The following is a 6,867-nucleotide window of genomic DNA, read 5'->3' as shown; positions in this document are numbered from 1 at the left end:
AGTGTGAATGTAAAATTTCATATCAAGTGCTCTGGATCAGTTTTGCTGCTGTTAGCTGAACATTAAACACTTGTAATAACATTTTTAACATCCCAGGAATGAGGATTGTACTGTTTCCCCATGATCAGCCTTGAGAAAAGAGAGCTCATACTTTTGGCTCATGCTTTATTTCTAACTCTGCCATTATGACTCCATCTATGGGCCCACTGGACCAGCATCAGTGGAGCTAAGGCCCAGTGATATTTCTATGTAGGTTCTCTCCACTTGGTTATTGAATTCTTCCACTGAGGTGTGTACTGTTTGGTGGGTAGTAGCATGAGATTTGGTGGGTGGTAGTATGAGGTAAGGACCTTCCCTTATGACTCAGATGGTAAAGAATCTGTCTGCAATGCTGGAGACCCAGGTTTGATCCTTGGGTCAGGAAGATATCCTGGAGAAGAGAATGTCAACCCACCCCAGTATTCTTCCCTGGAGAAGCCTATGGGCAGAGGAGCCTGGCGGGCGACAGTCAATGGGGTCACAAAGAGTCGGACATGACTGAGCGATTAACACTTTCACTTTCAGCATGAGATAAAAGGTTTTCACTCTTTATGACCCTCTTCAATATGTACTTCACATACATATTCTACAGACTTCCTTTTTTCTCTTCTTTCAAAGTTGCTTATTCTGTCCCATGACCAACTATCCACACCTTTCAGAAAAGTACAGAAGTCCATGTATATCCACATAAGTCAGATAACCTCTCTTGACAACCAAGAGAACCGCACATTATGATAATTTTTTTTCATCTTTTTTTTTATGACTACCCATGTATGGGACTGTTTTGCTGTTTTATTATATTTTGTGGCTCAGACCATAAAGAGTCTGATTGCAATGAAGGAGGCCCAAGTTCTATCCTTGGGTCCGGAAGATCCCCTGGAGAAGGAAATGGCAACCCACTCCAGCATTCTTGCTTGGGAATTCTTAAGAACAGAGAAGCCTGGCAAGCTACAGTCCATAGGGTCACAAAGAGTCAGGCATGACCGAGTGGCTATACTTCGCTTTTAGCACCAAATTGTCCACCAATCCACCCATAAAACCAGTGATAGATTCCATAGGATTCTAGGACAACCATTCATTCACATAATTTATTTGTGCTTTGTATAAATAAATTATGTGAATGTGACCTTGCACTTTGTCTTTCCCACCATAATGGTTTAAACATCCCACATAGAGTAACAACATGAGATTTCACCAGCTACTAAATGTAATCTTGCCACTTATATACTCAGGCATCTGTGTACATAGCTGTGCATCTCTACACAGGTAGAACTGAAAATCATCAGGCTCACTATGAGATAAACTTGGTCCAGAATTCCATCAATCATCTTGCTTCAATAATCTCATACTTTAACCAAACAAGAACGTGATGGTATATTTGGTTTCCCATATCAGTGAGATATTGTATCCTATATCAATAGTCCTCAAAGAATCTGGGTATTTGCCTTTCCCCAGTGAACAAGAACTTTTGTAAATGGACATATGTCTACTTGGGGAAAGACCTGGGTATTTTTTGCTGTTGTAGTTGCGTACTTCTAATGGCATGGCAGGTTATTTCATCTAGGGAACCGAGACTCACATCCAGTTGATGACTACCCGGTATGTGAAGTGATTTAAATCTTTCAGATAATCTGAGGAGTCATAGCTTCCTGTTAGAGTGGTTGACGCCAGTCTGATGGTCAGAAGTTATCTGTTTTAAATGTATTTCAAGTAATGCCTAGTCACTGTCTACTTAGCTTGTCTTCAATGCCATCCTCTAATGCAACCGATCATTATGGGTGCTGCCACCCTGATTGTCATTAAAGACTTGCTACTCTCTACTGCAGTTAGTTAGCTTACTTCTGATTGTTAAGTACTGCCATGTGGTCTCAAAATCTCTGGGTTTGGCCCCAGATATTTGAGATGTACATGCCCGGACTCTTGTATCTTCTTGTATATAGAAAACTACTAAATTCTGTAGCTTGAGATAACTAGTCTATTTTTAACAGTAATCTTTTGATCTGACCACCTGCCTTTGTTGCTGCCTTTGTTTGCCTTTGTAGCTATATATCCTAGCTACTCCCCCCACAACTCCTCAGAGCAGTTTTCTCAGTTACTTGAGATGCTGCCTCGTGGGTTTGAAGTCCTCAGTAGGTCTGCTGGAAAAAAAAAAAAAAAAACAAACCCACAACTCTCAAATTTTAGATTGTTATTTATTTATTTATTTTTTCAGTTGACACTCTGAACTCTAGATGCCAGAGAAGGCTATGACTGTCAGGTGCCACTTGAACTAGATTACGAAGGAGGTTGCCTAAGCCTCAGCCTCAGGTAGTTCCAGGCTGCCTTTCTGGGAGGAGGTTTCGGTGGCCAGGTTGTTAGACAGCTCACCCTGTACTAAATCAATGTACAGCCACATAGCCAAGGCTAATGAGAAGATGTAGGGAAGCTGTTTCAGCTGGGGTGCTGGTCCATTCTGGCTGGGCCCCTGGTTATACCCCTGCTGTTCCACTGGAGAGCTGGAGAACAAGCTCAGTGTGTGAATGCTGGAGGGAGCTATGCACTGCCGGAGCTGAGCACTGAAGAAACCGCACGGTGCCAGGCAATGGGGAAATGACATGTTCTGTGAGTCTGGCCTGCAAGCAACACAGAAAGCAGGGAGAGAAAACCCCTCTTGCTCTGGTGTTCTCCTACCACCCTCTAGTGACAAGTCTTAACATTGTGCCAAGTGACAGAAGAGAAATAGTCACAGAATCCAACACCGTCATCAAGGAGCAGGCAAAAAGAAATCTGGAGCTGAGAGATGATGAATCAGTAATAAGCCAGATACTATTAGGGGTGACTATTGCAAATCCTGCAGCTCCATTACTGAAGCCTTATCAAATATGCCTTATGATACTCTATCCAGGAAAATAAAGTGGGGAAGATTTCTCCACTGGATCTTATTTGGTCAAAACTGACCCTATTTGTTGTTGATTGTCCCGTACTTCTGGGTTGCAGATTCATGAACACTTAGTTATTGTTGTTGTTTAGTTGCTAAGTTGTGTCAAACTCTTTTGTGACCCCATGGACTGCAGCCTTCCAGGCTCCTCTGTCCATAGGATTTCCCAGGCAAGAATACTGGAGTGGGTTGCCATTTCCTTCTCCAGGGGATCTTCTGGACCCAGGGATCAAACCTGCATCTCCTGCATTAGCAGGCAGAGTCTTTACTGCTGAGCCACCAGGGAAGTGGTGAACATGAACACCTAGTTCAGTTCAGTTCAGTCACTCAGTCATGTATGACTCTTTGTGACCTTATGGACTGCAGCATGAACACCTAATAGTACTTATGAAAGTCTTACGCCTCAGTGTCAGCCCTGAGGCAAGAAGCAAGAGGTGCATGGTGCAGGCCTAAAGCAGTCTAATATCTTGTTTTCTCTGTGTGAAATAAATGAATGATGGGGCTGCTTACTGCAACAGTGACTAGACAATGAGGCTGAATGATTTGAATGGTACACTGTAAAAAACTGACTTTTAAGGCAAACTCAGACCATGAAATTCTAGTCTGAAGAGTTTGTAGGTTGAAAGATTTGGTTGTCTCAGAGTAAGGTTTGGGCCATCCTGCCTGTTGTACTGTAGTTACCCTTAAACATTTTTGTTTTTTGTGCAAGTTGTATTGCCCCTTTAAATCCCCATAAGTCAATTGTTGTTGTTTAATTGCTCAGTCCTGTCTGAGCCCTCCAGGCTCCTCTTTACATAGGGTTTTCTAGGCAAGAATAACGGAGTGGGTTGCCATTTCCTCCCCCAGTGGATCTTCCTGACCCAGGGATCAAACCTTTGTCTCCAGGAAGATTCTTTATCACTAAGTCACCAGGGAAGCCCTATAAGTCAGTTAGGGTCATATATTTATAAACTTCTGTTCCTTTATATTTTAAACCTCAGAGAAGAAAAATGATCCAGAAAAAGGTTTTCATAGGCAACATGCTTTAAAAAGAATGAAAGTAGCTCCAGGGCAATGGGGAAATGCTATGAGTACATGATGTAGACAGAAGTGGTCTCAGAAAGACCACTCAGAGCAATCCCTTTTATCAAAAATATTTGTTGTTAAATTCATGGCCTTTTCCGTTAAAATAATAATATTAACAATAAGAAAAAAAGGAACAAGGGGAAAATAAATGAAAGTGGCAGAGATTAGGCAGCAATTTGAATTGGAAGAAGAAAATAATATATTTTATTTCATATTTTACCTGACTTTACCTAAATTTACTTAGATAAATGTACCTTTTACTTAAATATAGACCCTATAGGTCCAGATTTCTCCTGCCTTCCTTCCTGAAAAAACAAACAAATAAACAAAACACATTTTTTTTTCTTTTTTTTGGTTCCAGCTGCTTTTCCTCCTGGTCCCAATTTGTTACCTGGAGACCAATGGATTTTCAACTCAAAACAATGCAGATACCTGTCAAAAAGTGATGGGAAGAAGTAACATAGTTGAACTTGAGCTGTATAATTGCATTATGATCCTAGAGTGATATGTATATCAAGGTTAGACATTTATATTACTTTATTTAGTACTTTAACTGGAGTAAGCATTTTTGGAGGGGAGTGGAAAACCAAGATTAATAGTCTATGGGCATCTTTTCTTCAATTTCCTTCCTGATCTGATTTGATGACTGTAGCCCCATTCCCAGCACATTCCCTCTTCTACTAACCTGGAGACAGAGTCATCATTGTTGGCTCATCAAAACTGATTCATTTATCTCTTCTTACTTTTTCAAGAGTAAGATGTTTTACTAGATCTTATTTTCTACTCTCTGCCTGAAAAATCATGTCATCCCATAAAATATTATTAAAATTACACCTTTTATTTACTTTCAATCTTCAAAGTTAAGGGCTTGATAAAAATTGATTTTCTCTTCTAAACTTGAGAGTCCAAGATACTAGGACTACTTGTGACCCTTGGCTTTCTGCTCTGTGAGATTAAATGCCTTTGGTTGCCAGTAAATGTGAAGATAATGAAAAAAGGGGGAATCTGTGATAAATTTGAGAGTTCATAAGCTATTTAAATGCATTAGCATTAAAACTAAAACATTGTGATGACCAAATAGAGTTCTGTGGACAGAACTCCACATAAGGTCTGTAATAGTCTAACATTGAGTCTGCTAAGGTACATACTTATCTTGGAGCTACAGCTGGATATGGCTGCCTTACCAACATCTGAGACTGGCATTCCCAAAGCCTGCACCTGATGTGGGAACAGGGTCACAGGAGTTAAATCTGACTGTGAGACAGAAACTTGCTCTCTGCATTTTCTTAGGAGAGGTTATTATTGACAGACAGTGATCAAGCGAGTGGAGTCAGTATTCCCAGGGGCATAGTATCTGTTCATTCTCATGAGGATGTGCTTGTGCTTCCTAGAGATGTATATGAGAGCATAAAAAAGGATATGATTCCCAGCAGGCGCTGGAGCAAAGAAGCTGCTGAACCTGAATAATCTGAAACCTTGCCACCCTTGTTCTGGGATAAGGTAACCAGGAGCCTGGTAGGTGTCTTGAAGACTCAAACTAAACTTCCTTAAGATGATTTTATGTTTTCCAAGGAAAACTCTGCAATTTATAGGCATCAACCCAATGCCTTTCAGAGGGCTATAGATAAAAATGTTTCATAGGTTCTCCAGCCAAGGGATCAAGCTATGTTTTGGACAGTGTTGATGGCTGAAAAGATTAGGGTCTATAAGTGGGACAGGGTACATCTTTGTATTTGCATTATGAAGAGTTGAAAAAATGATATTATCAACAGTAGCTCATTTATTTAGTTACCTGAATTAGGTTGGAAGCTTGTCAATAAAAACCTCAGACATGGAACTTTGGAAATGACCCATTTTGAAGGGACTCATTGAGTAAGAATGGACAAGGGGTTATCTTTTTTTCTCTGGCTCTGAATTTCATTCACCCACAAAGACAGACTGTCAGCTGCACCACTGGGGCTTCTCTGGTGTAGAGTTGTTAAAAGGAGAGTCACCCAAGGTTTTGGTGATGCTGATGCCAGGGGTGTGAGCCCAAGTCTAAACAGCAGAGATAAGAACCTGAGTTTCAAGTCACCAATCTAAGGGCATTCACAGAAAAGCCAATAACAATGGGAAAAGAACTTGGAAGAGGGAGAAAAGAGCAGTATCTGTGGCTTTTACGAGCAGGACCAGTAGCAATTGCATGAAAGGATGTGAGGCTTTAGGCAACAACAAATAACGACTGTGATATGTGCTGCATGCCAAGGGAACACTAACCACACCTGAAAGGCTGAGACACAATGCACACTCAGGACTGTGGTAGATTGATTTTATATTTTCATACACATGTTCCATGAACAGTACTATAAGATTTAGGTCTCCTTTAACTCCTGTTACTATAACATCTGTGGTTTGTTTGAGTACATGACCATTGACCACATCCATGATGTTATAGCTTTTCCAGATTGCAATATAATCCAATTTAGTTTTCAATTCAGTTCAGTCACTCAGTCATGTCTGACTCTTTGCGACCCCATGAACCACAGCACGCCAGGCCTCCCTGTCCCTCACCAACACCTGGAGTTCATCCAAACTCATGTCCATTGAGTCAGTGACGCCATCGAACCACCTCTGTTGTCCTCCCCTTCTCCTCCTGCCCTCAATCTTTCCAAGCATCAGAGTCTTTTCAAATGAGTCAACTTTTCGCATGAGGTGGCCAAAGTATTGGAGTTTCAGCTTCAACATCAGTCCCTCCAATGAACACCCAGGACTGATCTCCTTTAGGATGGACTGGTTGAATCTCCTTGCAGTCCAAGAGACTCTCAAGAATCTTCTCCAACACTGCAGTTCAAAAGCATCAATTCTTC

Source organism: Bison bison, unplaced genomic scaffold (genome assembly GCF_000754665.1).
Source record: "Bison bison bison isolate TAMUID 2011002044 unplaced genomic scaffold, Bison_UMD1.0 scf7180017848734, whole genome shotgun sequence".
NCBI lineage: Eukaryota > Metazoa > Chordata > Mammalia > Artiodactyla > Bovidae > Bison > Bison bison.
Note: the sequence above shows the minus strand (reverse complement) of the source record.